Source organism: Saccostrea echinata, unplaced genomic scaffold, assembly GCF_033153115.1.
Source record: "Saccostrea echinata isolate AGI-Se365-2 ecotype Australia unplaced genomic scaffold, CSIRO_AGI_Sech_v1 ptg000029l, whole genome shotgun sequence".
In the NCBI taxonomy this organism is placed as follows: domain Eukaryota; kingdom Metazoa; phylum Mollusca; class Bivalvia; order Ostreida; family Ostreidae; genus Saccostrea; species Saccostrea echinata.
Window position 1 is genome coordinate 1,651,468 of NW_026889778.1, and position 19,148 is coordinate 1,670,615.

At 34.3% G+C, this 19,148-nt stretch overlaps 1 pseudogene; it reads right to left on the minus strand.

Annotated features, from left to right (window-relative positions):
• The window catches only part of LOC133195457 (uncharacterized), a 67,935-nt pseudogene extending 50,356 nt beyond the window's left edge, over window positions 1-17,579 (minus strand).
• Window positions 17,580-19,148: the final 1,569 nt, after the last annotated feature.

Here is a 19,148-nt window from a genome sequence, read left to right on the forward strand (position 1 = left end):
AATTTGTATTGTTTCAATGGACTTTTGAACTTGATTACTGTTCGATATCTTTATATTTCATTGAACGATCGGGAATCATCAATTCTTTAAATTCTGCCATCACTTGCTTACATTCTAGGACCCAAACTGGTGCAATTTTTCTCAATTCCTAAGCCCCTATTACAAATTTGTGTGCTGTTTCTTTCCTTCTTTCAAAAATTCATGAAATATCAGCCGTACGTGTTTGACGGTACATATTGTCGTTTTGTATAAATTGTCGTCGGCGACAGTATGTACCTACCTTCACTGCACATACTGTCGTCCATCGGTACATATTGTCGCCGGCTGAAAAGTTACAGATGTACATATTGTCGCCCCATAGATATTTTTGCTTAAAGATTTTTCTGTTGTTTTTCAGTACATTTGTGAATGTAATTGGTATGTAAATTCATCCAGCGTGATTGTGACGGTGCATTTTGTCGTCTGTTCATGTAGTCGCCGGCGACAACATGAACCTACCCTCACTGCACATGTTGTCGTCCATCAGTACATATTGCATGACTGGATGGCAATGCTTCCATATAAATATGACTTATCATTGCTACGCTGTTTTTTGAAAAAAATAATTTAAGAATTTTCCCATTTTTGTTTGTTTGTATGTTGTTTAACGTCCTTCTCGAGAATTTTTCACTCATATGGAGACGCCACCACTTGCCGGTGGAGAGCTGCAAATTTTGTCCTATACTCGGCACATACGGCCATTGAGCAGTGAGGGATTTTTTTCATGGCCGTAGGAACCGGCGGGGCACGGGGGGGCCGTGCCCCCCCCCCCAATAATTTTGCCGATATATAGAATACTATAGAAAACATAGCTACTACATGTTGGGCCCCCTCAATAATAACGTCTTTTTTTTTTTGCTTGTCAAGGAAAGTTTTTTGGTAGTCGATAGTGCCCCCTCAACTGAAAATGTATGGTTGTGCCCCCTCAAAGTGAAATTGCTTCCTACGGGCCTGCTTTTTCGTGCCAGCACCTACTGCGATACGGGACCTCGGTTTATACAGTCTCATCCGAAGGGCCGGTCTCCACGTCCCACAGTGGGATTCGATGTAAGGATCAACTCCTTACTTCGCGACTCTAGAGCAGACGCTCTAACCACTGCGCCACGCGGGCGACAAGAATTTTCCCATATATTGCTATGTAAAACTTTGATCGCCCATTTTGGCCCAACCCTCGGCCAGGGGGTCATTATTTGAATGTACTTGAATCTACACTACTGAGAATACTTCCAGATAAACATCACTGATCACAGGGCTACTGTTGTTCTCAGTGGTGGATCCAGAAATTTCAGAACAGAGGGGTGGGGTAAGGGGTTCATATTTTTTTTTTAAAGGCAGAAAAATGTCATTTGTGTGTAAAGGTGTGTTACTGTATATTTATGTTAAGTACATAATTTATGAAATTTTACATATGGACTAAATTGAGAGTATATACAAGTTAACTAACAGAATTTACAAAAAGTAAATCAAGGGGGGAGGGAGGGGTTCAGCGCTACCCCGGTGCTAGATTCGACTTTAGTTCTTGAGAAGATTTTTACTCGTCTACTATAGAATCGCAGAGTAAGTCGTTGATCCTTACGTCGCGGGTTCGAATCCCACTCATGACTGTGGGACGTGGTGGCCGGTCTTTTGGATGAGATCGTATAAACCGAGGTCCCGTGTCCCAGTAGATGCTGGTACAAAATGATCTCTCACTGCTCAATGGTCTTGAGTGCCGAGTACAGGACAAAATTTGCAGCTCTCCACCGGCAAGTGGTGGCGTTTCCATATGAGTGAAAAATTCTCGAGAGGGATGTTAAACAACAAACAAACAAACACTAATTCTTAGTTACTTCCCTTGAGATAGTGCATGACCCTTCATTTAAACAAACAAATCCTCTTTATCCACGAATATTTTGTAGCAAGTTTGAATGAAATTAGCTCAGTAGTTCTTGAGAAGAAGCTGAAAATATGAAAAGTTTACAGACGAACAACATACAGAAAAAATATGATCAGAAAGGTTCACTTGACCTTCCAGCTCAGATGAGCTATGAAAGTCAATCCTAACTCCAATTATATCAGCACAAGTATAAGAATAAGCAATAAATAATTTCAAGATAATCATTACTACTGAACAAAAAATTAACAATCAAACTCCAAGATTAATACATATGACGAGAATAAAGAATAGGCTGATTTATCAGATATCTCAAGAATTACGGTGTCATACAACAGTGATCTACACCAATCCTGGAAACAATTTTCTGACCAAAACCTCTTCTTCCTACAGTATTGCGAGTAAATGCTTGTTTACTTATTTATCTGCCATACATACTTTGCCTACCTTTTGTCTCCCTCTCTCTCTCTTTCTATCATTCTCTCTCTCTCTCTCTCTCTCTCTCTCTCTCTCTCTCTCTCTCTACGACGATCTTAGTAAATATTTTTCAACATATTATCTCGGCGACAAAATGTGCAAATGTTCGTAGTACATATTGTTGCCGACGACAAAATGTGCCGAAGAGTGACTGTACGTCCATTATACAGGAGGGAAAAAAGGCTCGTCTCGGTACATATTGTCGATAGCTACAATATGTACCGATTGATTACAATATGTGCAGTGAGGGTAGATACATTGTCATCGCCGACTATATGTGCAAAACGACAAAATGTACCATCACAAACGTGCCTTATTCGGAACCAGCTTTAGGACTGTGTCATTAATTCTTCCGAACGTGATCGATCTCAAAATATCTAAAAACAATACAAATCTGTGAACAGAGGATAAACATGGGCCTCCGAAAATTCAGAGCTGGTATCAGGTGTTTAGGAGGAGTAAGCATCCCCTGTTGATCGGTCACATCCACAGTGAGCCCTTTGTATTAATCAGGTGGACGGAACATTCCGTAGTCAAATTAAATATAAAAACAAATGCTTAAAAATTGGTACTAAACACGTCAGCCAAATTGGACCCAATGGTAGGTTATATTTGTTAACAAGGTCATTATAATTAACGACCATAGAATTTACGAAATGCTGACTTTAAAGGAGGTTGTTGAATATCCCTGTAATATCAAGTTATCTGTCAGTAGCCTGCCTCGGTTTAAAAATTGATCATACTCAGAGTATGCTCTTGAGTGTCGAATAAGTCGGGAGATGTACATATCATATGCAGTTGATAGAGGGATATTACTACATAAATAAGGAATGTTGACGATGGAAAAAATGAATTCATCTCCTTTGTTATACAATTAAGTTGCTAGTTGGCCCTTATGATAATTTATTTAGATACAGTTTAGTTGCAAGTTGGTCCCTATGACTGATGGTCGTCTAGCTTCTTTGCTTTCATTATAGTGATAGGGAGGCCCGGATTCGATTCCCATTCACAGCTCCGCGTCAAACCTAAGGCATAAACATAAGTAGTTGCTGTTCCTTCGCCAAGAGCCCGGCACTAGAAGTGAAAGTCATGGGTCTTTCTGATGAGACCTTAAAATGCATACATTGGCACGGTTAAAAAAAACACTGCTCAATGACACGGTGTGTCGAGTAAAGGTCTAAATTTGAAGCCATTCACTGGTATATGGTGCTGTCTCTATACGAGTGAAAAATTCTCGCATGGGACGTAAAACCATTATGATTAAGTGATTTGTCAGAAAAATGTAAATCAGCGATAAAGTAAAGACTGAGATATATTTCATACGTTTCCTCTGCATTGTCTGTTTTATAAGGCACTTTCATGAACACTTCTACGTAACTAGCTCTACACAAAAAATGATATATGCTCTCTCTCGGTCAAAATCAATTTGCCCTCATAATCAGATTTTTATATCTTGATAAAAAATCTTTATAATATCTGCATTTCTTATCTAAAATCTATCAAACTTGGATAGAATAAAGTCAAGATGAAAATCGAACTACAACCTCTATAATTTCAATAATATTCATATATTCTCTGGGTAAACCAGAACTTACGTACACGTACGTAGGAGTTACAGAGTTCTAACACCTCATCTCGAGACTACGCCGGGTACCCCTACCGTCGCCACATAAAAATGTCGTTTAAAAGAAAAAAATTGAAATACTTCACGCGTGTATGTACTATTGGTTTTGTTCAATGTATATACCAGTTTTCACCAAAAAAGTTTATTAGAAAGGAAAATAATCAGAAAATAATCAGAATGTCTCAATAATATTAGAACAACCCTGTATAATAACAAACTGAAAACTGTTTTTTTTTTTTAAAAATAAAAAAATAAATGTATACTTAAATTTTTTTTGCGAAAATACACGTTATCGATAAATGACAACTAGAAGTGAGCTCCCTTCATTTCTTCAAACTAGAAGATGATCATCCCGCGGACCAAAACGCAGGTAGTCAAATTACGAGGCATTAGAAAGCTTATCTAACATGTTGTAGGCGATGTGAAGTGACGCAACTAAGGTTTCTTTATATTTGTGGATGGATATAGTTGATTAAATTGAAACAGAGAGTTAATTTTTATATGAAGCATTAAAATATTTTCATGTCACTAATATATAATCAATTTCTTGTCTGTTGAAATCCACCGCAATAAAACTAGGTTGTTATCAACATTTCATTTGTTCGAAGCATGATGGATACTGTCCGATACATGGTGCATTCTGGCTCATTAAAAAATCGCCTTTTGTGATATTTTCTCAGTAAATTGCATGAAATTGTGACAAAATTTTTTTTTTTAACACAAATTACATATTAAGCTAAATTTTGATAATATTGGATCAGTAGCGATATGACTAGCGCTTGTTCAAGTACGAGGGTGTCCGTCGCATGGTGAACTCAGCCTATTCAGTCAAAATTGTTACTTTAAATTCATTGTTTATTAATAATGCATTCCATCTGAGGAGAAGTAAAATTCTTAAATATCATTATACTGTTTCTGATTTGGCAGAGCATAACATTAAACAACATTAAACAACCAGAGATGAATACAAATTTACATTTCGTATCCTTCCATACATCAAACAAAAATTTATGAGAACATAAAATAACCGGATATCATTGTCTGGTCTCCATCAGCTGTTGAATCCTGCCTGACAGTTACGATATCGTTTCTGCGCAGGCGCAAAATGGCGAGATTGGAGCCACTATCATAGCCTGCGCTTCGTCCATCAGAGACTGTTTGTCCTACAGTTCCACCATTAACTTGCAGCCAGGATTTAAGGTGTCTATTATCAGCTTCCATATTCCAGAAGAATATGTAGACGCCATCTTTGTTAGCTTGAAAGTTAGTGTGGTAGAACAAGCTGGACGTATCTAGATACTCTGTGCTGAAGTAGAGGGGAGAAGAGGAGGTTGAGGAGGGAGCCATCTCCATAAATGCTGCGGGGGAACTACCTAAAGGATGATTGATTATTTCTGAGTTGTAAAAGACTTATGTGGAATAACCTCCTATTAATTTAACGTCTTACCTACTCGGAAATAGTATCGATTTATTCAATAAATTAATTTTGAATCATCTTCACCTAAACTAATTCATATCAGGGTTTGTTGTTTTACTTACAATGGTTTGCTGAATAAGAATAAAAATATGAACAGTCATAAAAAAGCTATGAAGCGTATTGATGACAATAAATCACTTGGGCAACTTTATATTGTATGAGTTAAACATACTTGTCCCAATGCGCCATCCAGAAAATGTTGAATGCATTGGTTGTAGCGTGCTGGTTTCGGATGGATAAAGATACACTCTGTCCCCGCGGGTCAGAGGGAAAATTTGTAGGGTTGAAGAGGTGTCCTCGTAGGGCCCAGAGGAGGAATCAGGCCACACCCCGAGCTCATTTAGTTTGCCTCCATTCCGGTAAAAGTACACCATGTAATCTTGACGAGAGGCCTCAACAGAGAAAGCAAAAGCATACATGCCGGACTCTGGACAGACGAACGTGCCGTTTCCGGAATGGTACACGTTTCCGTTGTTGGTAATTACATTTTGGAAAGTGAAGCCATATGATGTGGAGGAAGGTCTGGTCAGTGAAGAAGAGGCTCTAGCATAGAAGTAAGAGTCATCTAAAAAATAAAATATGGCCTGCACATCACTGCAGGGCAAACTTAATTTGAAAATACTTCCTCTCATTCTCTGTCTATTATATTATTTTGAAAACTGTTTTCTAAGTCAACTTTGTAGAGATTTTTCTCACACATTTCGTACTAAAGTATTCATGAGATAAATTTTGAAATGAAATTGTTGTACAGTTCCTATCAGTAATGAAAAGATGTGGATAACAGCACATAGGTGTCCATTATACAAACTTCGAGTTTGTTCTTTACAGGATGAAAAAAACTGTCTACCTATTTATGGCATAATTACTTAACCTCCTTCTTATCGGAGATGGGAGGTTGGTTTGGTTCATTCAATATTTAAAATTTACCAAATAAGAATCCCTTTATGATTTGACAAATTATAGTTTTGTTTTTACTTTGAAAATAAAATTGTTTCCTTATGTCCCCATGGCCCTAATGTACATTACCAGTGTTTGTCATATAAACAACCTTTACCAAAAGTATAGGATTCTGTCTGATTATAAAAGCTGGCATGACAATTCGATTTAAATTTTAATAACTGAAGGATTTTTAAAGGTGTGATATTTCAACTGCAATGTACAAGCTTTAGAATTTTTAATATCCCTTACTCGGCCAGAGATGGTTTGTTTGATCAAAATGATGCTTATCAATCCTCCATTTGTCTTAAGTTTTTTATTAACAGTATTTCAGAAAATCATAACTCTTCAAAATTTCTTAATTCCTTTCATGGTATCATCCCCGAGCTGGAAGACTGGTTTTGAAAAAAAAAAGAAAAGAAAACCTACCATAGGTTTATCTCAAGTTTTATATATAGGTAAGTTTGTGTCACATGTGTAACAAAAGAAAATGAGCCTCTTTGATTTTGAAAAAGTAGAAATTGTTCGATGGTTTACATAGTATACAACAACACACCGACAAGACGACGTACGGATAGCAATTGCATGCACTACATGATCTATTAAAACAGCAAGGTCCTGTCCCTTATCAAACAGAAAGAGAATGAAGGGTGAAACATTTATATCAACATTAAGTTTCCACCATGATTGAGAGCTAAAGAAAAAAATGAATATGTATCTTTCATTAGTCAGAGACAAAGTAAAGCTTACTGTAATTCAGTCGCCAGCCAGAGAACGTGGACAATATTGCATCGGCAGTGCCATTGATGTTGACTCTGACCTTGTCCCCAAACTTAAGGTCATACACCACAAATCCCGTGCTTGAGTCGCCAGTAACGCTACTTCCGCGAGAGTCTGTGAAGGAGGAACCGATCGCGACATCATTAACTAGAAGATCTGCTCCTGTGTAGCGCTGACTACTTGTCGCTATGGTCCAAGAAAAGACATACGGCCCACTGTATTTACAAGTAAAAATTCCTGAGGTCCCATTGTAAGCTAAGCCCTCATTGGTTGTAACGTTGTTAAAGATGACGTAATTGTTTATCGTTGATGACGTAAGATGTGCGTAGAAAGCGTAATTGCCAGGTATTTCTGTCACATAAGCCGGTGCTGATCAAAGCAATGTGGAATTACGTACGCATTAATGCATAGTTGTAATAACATGAGACTACAGAATATCTTAAGGTTAAGATCTTGTCAAAGGAAGGAGCCTACAGATTTCTCAAAGTATTTAATGATGCTTTATAACTATAGCTTGGTTAATTAAAGTGCATCGGGCATAATTTGTAAATAAACAAGACGAAAATCATACTTTATACTGTAATTTTCAATGAAAAATATAAGAAAACTAGTTATGTATATGGGAGTTTTTTTTCCATTTAGACAAAGGAAATGTATACATATTGCCTACAGTCTCTCAGAAAACGGTAATTTGTATATACTTAGCCTCTTCTTTAAAATAATATTACATTAAATAGAGGTATCGGGATTACTTTCCATATTATTTCAAATTGAATTCCATGAAAATACTTTATTTTCTACATAATAATATTAGAGTTGTGAAGTACGGAAAAAGAAAGTTTAAATTGATTATGGCATCAAAATGGATTTAGCACCAAAAAGAAAGTCTAAAGTCATTTATTAGATCTTGACCTTAAAATTCACATAATTTATCACAAGTATATGAGCATATAGTAATAAGAATGTATATAAAGATATTATTATCAATTTTTCAAATTCATTAGAGTGAAATATCCAGAGAAAAACGTACAGTTAGTAGTTCCTGTGTTGATGATTGTACCGGAAGTAAAGGTAGCGTTACAGTTGATGTTACAGAGGTCCCCTTTGCAACAACCTGAGCATGGCTCATAAGACCTACGACCCCTTAAGGATCGTTTTCTTCCAACAATAATGGGCGCCGATACATGATTTTCACATGCCTAGAATAATAACAATATTAAATCACTTTGAGGTCAAACATGCAGACTTAAGGTAGTACGTAATAGATAGGTTAAAATTTTTCCTCCAATATAATTTTTTTGGATACTTTGAAATTTTGTTTAAGGATACAATATCTATGTTTATATGTAATTTGAGAGAAATTCAACAAAAAATGTTTGCCAACATATCTTGAAAAATGCCCTATCAGTCCCTTGTAAGAAGATTGTGAAATCAGACATTCCACATTAGAATATGCATTTTTTAAAAATTACCGATTGATCTATTGCAAATTTGAGTGATGGTTTTTATAAATACTACCTTTCTGTAACTATATTTCAGCAAAATTATATTGATACTGGTATATTTGAGCAAAATGTGATTAAAAATTAAAGAAACATAGCCCAGGAATTGAAAATTCATATGATATGCTACACTTTAAGTTCTCTTAAGAGAAAATGTATCATTCAATTTTTACAAATAAAAAAAAAAAAAAAAAAAAAAAAAAAAAAAAATGACTCAAGCTGTTATTTTTGTTTTTTATATTATTATTATTAATATTATTATTTTTTTGTTTTTTGAGAAAAGTTTGTTTGTATCATGAAATATATGGAGATAACGAACAGTATTCAAGCTCAAAAGTCCATTAAACAATACAAAATAGGAGCAGAGCAAACACGGACCTCCAAACATCAGAGGTGGGATCAGGTGCCATGGAGGAGTGAGCATCCACTGCCGACCGGTCACACCCGCCGTGTGATCCTTGTCATGATCGGGAAATAACGGAAAAATCCGTCGACAATTCAGTGTGTAAATAATGACCTAATAATTAGCATGAAAAACGTCAGTCAGCATTTGACTCAATGATAAATTGTATTTGCTGACAAGGTCATTGTATCGACCATAGAACTTACGAAATGATGACTTTAAACGCTTTCATCTGTCCTGAAAACAGATTTCATGAGTGTTTTGTACCACCTTTAATACGAATTAAAAAAAAAAAAATTCCTGTATTATCGCTCATTTTTGCATCCTTTAATTCGATATCCCTCATTCCCTCCCCCACCCCCGCACCCCTTTGCACCTGCATCTTTTTTATTCTTATTTTCCTTTCTTTCACCTCTTCTTCATTCTTGTCATAAACTCCCTAATTCCCTCTTCCTCTCTTCCTCATTCTTGTCATAAGCTCCCTAATATCCTCTTTTCCTCTTCTTCATTCTTGTCATAAGCTCCCTAATATCCTCTTTTCCTCTTCCTCATTCTTGTCATAAGCTCCCTAATATCCTCTTTTCCTCTTCCTCATTCTTGTAATAAGCTCCCTAATATCCTCTTCTCCACTTCCTCATTCTTGTCATAAGCTTCCTAATATCCTCTCCCTCATTCTTGTCAAAAGCTCCCTTTTGCCCTCTTCTCCTCTCCCTCATTCTTGTCATAAGCTCCCTAATATCCTCTTTTCCTCTTCCTCATTCTTGTCATAAGCTCCCTAATATCCTCATTTTCTCTTCCTCATTCTTGTCATAAGCTCCCTAATATCCTCTTTTTCTCTTCCTCATTCTTGTCATAAGCTCCCTAACACCCTCTTCTCCTCTTTTTAATTCTTGTAATAAGCTCCCTAATATTCTATTCTCCTCTTCCTCATTCTTGTCATAAACTCCCTAACACCCTCTTCTCCATTCTTGTCATAAGCTCTCTAATATCCTCTTCTCCATTCTTGTCATAAGCTCCCTAATATCCTCTTTTCCTGTTCCTCATTCTTGTCATAAGCCCCCTAATATCCACTTTTCCTCTTCTTCATTCTTATCATAAGCTCCTTAACACCCTCTTCTCTCTTCCTCATTCTTGTCTTAAGCTCCCTAACTCCCTCTTCTCCTCTTTTTCATTTTTGTCTTAAACTCCCTAACACCCTCTTCTCTCTTCCTCATTCTTGTCATAATCTCCCTAATATCCTCTTTTCCTCTTCTTCATTCTTATCATAAGCTCCCTAACACCCTCTTCTCTCTTCCTCATTCTTGTCATAAGCTCCCTAACACCCTCTTCTCCTCTCCCTCATTCTTGTCTTAAGCTCCCTAATATCCTCTTCTCCTCTCCCTCATTCTTGTCATAAGCTCCCTAACACCCTCTTCTCCTCTCCCTCATTCTTGTCATAAGCTCCCTAACACCCTCTTCTCCTCTCCCTCATTCTTGTCATAAGCTCCTTAACACCCTCTTTTCCTCTTCCTCATTCTTGTCTTAAGCTCTCTAACACCCTCTTCTCCTCTCCCTCATTCTTGTCTTAAGCTCCCTAACACCCTCTTCTCCGCTCCCTCATTCTTGTCTTAAGCTCCCTAACACCCTCTTCTCCTCTCCCTCATTCTTGTCATAAGCTCCCTAACACCCTCTTCTCCTCTCCCTCATTCTTGTCATAAGCTCCCTAACACCCTCTTCTCCTCTTCCTCATTCTTGTCTTAAGCTCCCTAACACCCTCTTCTCTCCCTCATTCTTGTATAAGCTCCCTGACACCATCTTTTCCTCTTCCTCATTCTTGCCCTAAAACTCCCTTTTACCTTCTCCGTCCCAATATTGTTTCAGCTCTACTGTTTTTACTCTCATATTAAATTAAATATTTAATTATTTTCATCATATGTGTATCATAGAAAGGCTATGTTTATTGTAATTGTGATGCTAAGAATGAATAATTTGTTTATGATTTGATATTTTACTTAGAAACACACATCCTATCAAATGAAGTATGTTGTTCTGAATCAAATAAATTTGGTTAGGTTGTTAAGATCGAGTAAGTGACCAGGGTTAGGTTGCTAAGATCGAGTAAGTGACCAGGGAAGTAACTTTTTTATATTCATTCAACTTTATGAATTACTGTAAGTAATATATTTTACGTGAATTTCTTTTTTGCAAGAGAAACACAGTAATTATTTTTCAAAAGATATAAACATTCTTTTAATGACGAAAGATGACAACTTAATTGTTAACTTACATGTACAATATATATCTTCACAGTGACTTGTTAGATGTATACTTACATCTATATCTTCACAGTGACTTGTTAGATGTTACCTTAAGTGTATATCTTCACAGTGATCCGTTAGATGTTTACTTACGTGTATATCTTCACAGTGACTTGTTAGATGTTACCTTAAGTGTATGTCTTCACAGTGACTCGCTAGATATAAATTACGAGTTTTTCTAATTCACAGTGACTTGTTAGATGTTAACTTGCGTGTATATCTTTACGGTGACTTTTAAGATGTTTACTTCCGTGTATATCTCTACAGTGACTCACTAGATATATAATTACGAGTTTATCTAATGTACAGTGACTCGTTAGATATTTACTTACGTGTATATCTTCACAATGACTTGTTAGATGTTTACTTATGTGTATATCTTCACAGTGACTTGTTAGATATATGATTACGAGTTTATCTTCACATTGATTTATTAGATTATTAGATTTTACTTCCGTGTATATCTTCACATTGACTCGCTAGATATATAATTACGAGTTTGTCTAATTCACAGTGACTTGTTAGATGTTTACTTACGTGTATATCTTCATTGTGACTTGTAAGATGTTAACTTACGTGTATATCTTTCAGTGTCTTGTTAGATGTTTACTTACGTGTATATCTTCACAGTGACTTGTTAGATGTTTACTTGCGTGTATATCTTTACAGTAACTTGTTAGATGTATACTTACGTGTATATCTTCACAGTGAATCATTAGATGTTTACTTGTGTGTATATCTTCACAGTGACTTGTCAGATGTATACTTACGTATATATCTTCACAGTGACTTGTTAGATGTTTACTTACGTGTATATCTTCACAGTGACTTGTTAGATGTATACTTACATGTATATCTTTCAGTGTCTTGTTAGATGTTTACTTACGTGTATATCTTCACAGTGACGTGTTAGAAGTTTACTTACGTGTATATCTTCACAGTGATTTGTTAGATGTTTACTTACGTGTATATCTCTACAGTGACTCGTTATATGTTAACTTACGTGTATATCTTTACAGTGACTTGTTAGATGTTTACTTACCTGTATATCTTTACAGTGACTTGTTAGATGTTTACTTACGTGTATATCTTCACAGTGACTTGTTAGATGTTAACTTACGTGTATATCTTCACAGTGACTTGTAAAGTAACGTTGTCCGAATACAGGCCTCTCACCAAGGAAACACATCTATTGTTGATACATTGAATGATTATCGTTTGTAATATAAAACTCTGATTAGGTGTAAATGTAAGTACACACTCTGTACTTCACAAACATGTAAAGGCATTAAACAATTATTTCTGTAGTTGAAAATTCAAAGTGGTGCCCCAAAAATGTAAATTTATCTGCAGAGCTTCTCGTACTTGCTGTAAAAATCTACACTTACAGATTATGTGCTCTCAAAATCATGTTACATATGAACGAATGACAGGATATTTGTATATTATTATTGTACAGACGTCGAGATAATTTTAGTTCAATATTTTATTTCAAATTATATAGTAATTAATATATTAAAAAAATGATGATCTTAATTGTGGTGAGTTTATAAGGTTATAAACTTTGAAGAACACCATAATGCATGCATGCTAGAAACTCTATGTATATTATTCTCTAACAATCCCCAAAAGTTTGACAGTTACTTTCTAATTACACCAAATTAGATGTCCTTTACTTCATTTAAATTTCAATCTTATAACCTTTCCTCAATTGGAAGCTACTGAATATACTGATCTGGAATTTCGTCAACTTCACATGAAATATACCGCTGTTAAGAATTAGTCTTAATAGTATATTCCTTGAAGTTTTATATTTATCAACAAAAGGAGCTCCAAAGAATACAATTCCTTTCCTGTTTATAAAGAGAACTTCTTGTGTTTGATATTTTTTTGAAAAATAAAAAGACACAAAACATGATTTGACATTTAAAAGCTGAAAAAAATTCATCGGAATACATGAAGTTACTGATATAAATTAGAGTTAACTGATATACATGTATTTTTATTAAGAGATTTCTATTCCTTTACCTCATTGGTTCCACATAGAGTCACGTGATGACAGTCTGAGGGGTTTAAGGTGTGAGCACAGTTAAAACAGATCGGCCCTCTAGAGGTAGGATAGGCTGATAATATAAACATCTATTTACAACAATTCAAGGCAAAAAGGTACATATTAATGTTGCACTACAGAAAAAATGCTTTAAATTATGTGTAAAGCAAAATCAAAAAATTTATTTAGATTGCTCAGCAAGTAGCTAAACGTTAAATTATTTAAGTTATTTTAAGGCATATCATTATTGTTGTGTCATGAAATGCAAAAATGAACCAAACATTCAATTTCAATTAAAAAAGATAAGCTCACTGTCCTCGCATGAACAATGCTAGAGAAAAATAGTCATTTTAAGGTTAACATGTTTTCATTAAGATCAATTTTTTTCTTAATGTATAATACAAAATGTGTTATATAGTTCTAATAATTATCATATATTAATTGGAAGATTGCGCAAAACTTGTAGAGCAGTGATTTTAGTTTTGCATCATAATGAAAAGAGAACATTAAATTAATTCACCTACCTGGGGCCCCACAGCCTTCTGCGTTACATAAATCACCATAGCAACACTCCTGACACAACACTGATCCATGAATTTTACGTTTGTTTGTCTGTACGATCGTTCTGTTGGTGACTTTTGGACAACTCTATACGTTTATAAAAGTAGTCGTTATTAAGACATCATATTTTAAAACAAGAGACCCAAAAGTCTAAATAATATCACAGCATCCGGAAACTGGGTTTTTTTATGAAAGCATAAAATCTGATTCATTTAGGTGTTTATTGTGAAAATAAGTAAGAAAAAATACCTGGTTTTCCTTTGATTTTATGTTCTACATTTGATAGATGGATCTTGATTTCAAATGTTTTCCTTATATGTCGCTAATGTTTCATACCTTACTGGGGGTGAATTTTCAAAGATGCTTACAATACATGATTAAAAAATATTAAGCAATGAAATGTAAATTCTATATCGTCACCATAATTCCCCTTGGACCAGATATATCCGGAAGTCATCATTTTCAATTCAATTCTAAAGACTATTTGAAAAAGAAAAGTATGCCTAAAAGAAATATAAAGTACATGGCAAGAATTTTGAGAATCTGATTGTAAAAAATGTTACATCATTAAGGCCAAAAAATTATTAATTAATTAATCGTTTCTCAAGCCAAAATTTCAAAATTCAATGCTGCAGAACTTTTTTTTTTGTTTTCTGTTTTTGAATCAACTGATTCTTACTCTTTTTAATTCTCTTATATTAATTATAATACGTATTCTAATTTAAATAAATTTACTCCAAACTTTTCTTTAAAAGTTAATTCAGAAAATACCTTATTAACAAGAAATATTTTGTTTTTCTAATAAAAACATCTATCTATTAGCATTTATGACAGGGGAATAACTCGATTTTCTTTTTCAACTTGGAAAAATAGAAAATTGAGTTATTTCCCTTTTCAATACGTCAATAAAATTGATCAATGTGGCAGTTTTTGACCTAATGCGGCGGTGCCTGAGAAACTATTGATCAATTTTTTTTGGGCTAAACAATTATATTCTTTTATTCCCTCACCTGAGCCAAACACTCAGGTGAGCTTTTCTGATCAATATTTGCCAGTCGTCTCACTGTCACCTATTAGTTTTAACCATTTTCGACTTTTTTCCCAGAACCATTGGACCAATTTCAACCAAACTTGATACAAAACAATTTATTTTGAAATTAATTTCAAGTTTAATGCAAATGAAGAAACAAAACCTCTTCCAAGGGGGAGATAATTTGGAAATAGCGAAATTAAAGTGTATCATTTAAAAATCATCCTCTTTAGAATAAAAATTATAATACTTTTTTAAAAATATAATCAAGACATACTGAGAGAGAGAGAGAGAGAGAGAGAGAGAGAGAGAGAGAGAGAGCGCTATAGGTCTAACATAAATACTATAGTTAACAATAGTTTACTAAAGTATGAATGTTTTCTACTATAGTAAATCAAAATTTTTACTTTAGTTAATCAAATTATTATGACTATGAATTTCAAATTCAAATATTTTACGTTCCCCAATTAAAACGTCAAAATATGTGCTATTAAAAGAAAATATTACTTTTATATTCACCTTTTATTTCCGAAATTTTCATCATTGGTATTGTATTTCAGAGATATCAAGCTTCGAAATCTCAACAAAATATGGAATTTAGTAAACTACAGCTTACTATAGTAAACTACAGCTAACCATAGTAAACTACAGCTAACCATAGTAAACTACAGCTGATTATAGTAAACTACAGCTAACCATAGAAAACTACAGCTAACCGTGGTGAACCACAGCTAACCATAGAAAACTACAGCTAATTATAGTAAACTACAGCTAACCATAGTAGACTATAGCTAACTATAGTAAACTACAGCAAACTATAGTAAACTACAGCTAACCATAGTAAACTACAGCTAACCATAGTAAACTACAGCTGATTATAGTAAACTACAGCTAACCATAGTAAACTACAGTTAACCGTGGTGAACCACAGCTAACCATTGAAAACTACAGCTAATTATAGTAAACTACAGCTAACCATAGTAAACTACAGCTAACCATAATAAACTACAGCTAACTATAGTAAATTACAGCAAACTATAGTAAACCACAGCTAACCATAGCAAACTACAGCTAACCATAATCAACTACAGCTAACCATAGAAAACTACAGCTAATTATAGTAAACTACAGCTAACCATAGTAAACTACAGTTAACAATAGTAAACTGCAGTTTACCATAGAAAACTACAGCTAACCATAGAAAATTACAGCTAACCATAGTAAACTACAGCTAACCATAGTAAACTACAGCTAACTATAGTAAACAACAGCTAATTATAGAAAACTACAGCTAACCATAGTAAACTGCAGCTAACCGTGGTAAACCACAGCTGATCATAGTAAACTTTAGCTAACCATAGTAAACTACATCTAACTATGGTAAACTACAACTAACCATAGTAAACTACAGTTAACCATTGTAAACTACATCTAACTATAGTAATGTAATGTTAGTTTACCAACTGTTGTAGACAACCAGTCCAAAAGGACGTATCTCCGTTCTCTTTTCGGTACCTCTGTACTGCGCACACCTGTCAATGAATAAAGATCATTTCTAATAAAAAAAAATTTTAATGAATATTTTAGTTCAAAACATTATAGTTTGTTAGGTTAGTAAAACTTTTGTGGTTTCTAAATCAATCACCAAGCATACATTCTAAGCAACAAGCTTCAAGATCCCTCTTTCTGAAATGCAAATTGCAATTAATTCCATAAATTAAGAAAAGTTAACAAACACAGAGATAGTGGCTTTATAGTTTCACATAATACAAAGTATATATACAAGTATTTTAGAAAGCTTTGTTTTTTTTTTCTTTCTTTTTTTTTTGTTGTTTTTTTTTTTTTTTACTTTTTCTGAACTGGCTTTCTTTCTTTATATTCACACAATATTTGGATAGAAATATTTCTTTTAAGTATCTTGAGCTAATAAAGTTAGATTATCTTACGTCACCATCTTGGCAGTACTCTATTCTCTCACAGAAACGAGGCTCTAAGACGTCATCACAACGTAAACATCTTAACCCAAAACCTTTGAAAAAAAATTAAAATGCTTTTATTTTTTGAGAGCCTAGACAGCAAGATGACTAAACCAACAAATCTCGTGGAATCATTTCACAGAAGTTCAATCCCAAACCTTCGTCTGATGACTAAATGTTTAGAATCATCGTGAATTATATTACATAGCATTGAATATTCATAACGATAATTCCAGATTAACGATAATAGATCGGTTCATAAGGTTCGGTTATGCAAGCTTACTCCCAATGGCATCTTGATCCAGTTTTCAGATCCTTGTTGGCTCTGCTGACAATTCCTATTGTCTGAATGAACTTTTGAGCATGACCACTGTTCGTTATCTTCATATTTTCTTTAACTCCTCATAATAATCAAATATTTACTGGTGTTCTGTACACTATGGGACGGAAAAAGAGAAAATTAAATATAGAAAACGCATATTTTTGAACAAAGGCATGTTGAGCACGCACTTGCTAAAAAACTTACCTTCAGCAGTATAAGAGATCAGCAAAGATAGTCCTGAAGAAAAAAAATATGAAATGGATTTAAAAGGGAAAGAAATGTCAGAAAATCATCCAGAGAGAGAGAGAGAGAGAGAGAGAGATGTATATACCACATAGGAAGTAAGTGAACAGATACATCATTATCCAAATACTATCAGAATATTATTGTCTACAGATGGTCTCCAGTCAGATGTGTTATCAAGGTGCAATTTCAAAATCCTTATCTCTAAGAACAATTGTACTTAGTAATACAACATATCGACAGTGTATACAGACACGCATTATACATACCATAAATTCTAGTTAATGTGCATGATTGAACAATCATTATACTGTTATAAAACGCTGATTTTTCTATGGATTACGTCGTTTACCTGATTAAAGCGAAGAGCTACGGTGGGTGTGCCCAGTCAACAGGGAATGCTTAATCCCCCATGGCACCTGATCCCTCCTCTGATGTTTCCCTGGATACTCTGTTGACTCCACTGTAAATTGTGTATCATTTCTAATGGACTATGAACTTTTTACCTTCATATTTTCAATTTTCCACGAAATTCCATAACTAGGTTTTCAATCACCTTTAACTCATAGTTTGTAATTAATCTTGTAGTTCTTGTTCTTACTTCTTGTTTTATCTATATATAAGTGTATGATTCATGCAGTAAGCTGCATAAAAATCTTTTTATCTCTAGGTCGGATTTTCTTAAAAACCGGAAATTACAAACATCGCCATTGGTGATTATTCGATATTTTCTAAAAGAGTGGTCAATCGAAATAATAAAAATGATTAGTGTAAAAATACTTATAAGAAAATATTTCCCCCAAAATTAAAATTATTAATGACAATTAGCCGTACAATAATTTTCTAATTATGATTTAATGCTGAAAAATATGAAACAGAATATATGGAGCTGTAATTAGATATGCCTAGTATAATTTTTGTGGTCGATGGTGAGGGAATAAATGCACATAAACAGTAGAACTATTCTTACCTTTCTTTCTCGTATTTGGTAAATTAAAAACACTTTTTTTGTTGCTTGTTGCAGTGTTCATCAACTATTAAACTAAGGATGATATTTCATATCAGTGACCTCCAACTCTTTATTTTCATAATCTGAGTAGTTTTTAGATTATATATTTAGGTCTTCAGCCAGTGTCTAGTATATATGCTTTTAAGTACCACAAACAATTAATAACCCATAACGTTTATTTATCAATATTTAGTAATGCAGTAAATTTGTTCAAATTCAGCCTTGCTAATCCGGACACTTTTTCTTGATCAAATTGTCCGGATTGATGACGCCTCCGAACTACGATACAGACTTGGTATACATAAATATGAACTGTCCAGAAGGTGAATTATCCGGATTATCTGTGTCCGGATTATTGGGGATTTACTGTACATAACGTGCTAATTATTTGAATTTTCAACTTTGGGATATTCTGTTGGCAAAATTTGAATAACTAATTAAAGACGAAGATAACGAAATGTGATCCATCTCAAAATCCTGTAAACAATACACAGATATGTATTGTTTGTAAATTATTTTTAAGATCAATTACCTTTTGTTATCTTCATC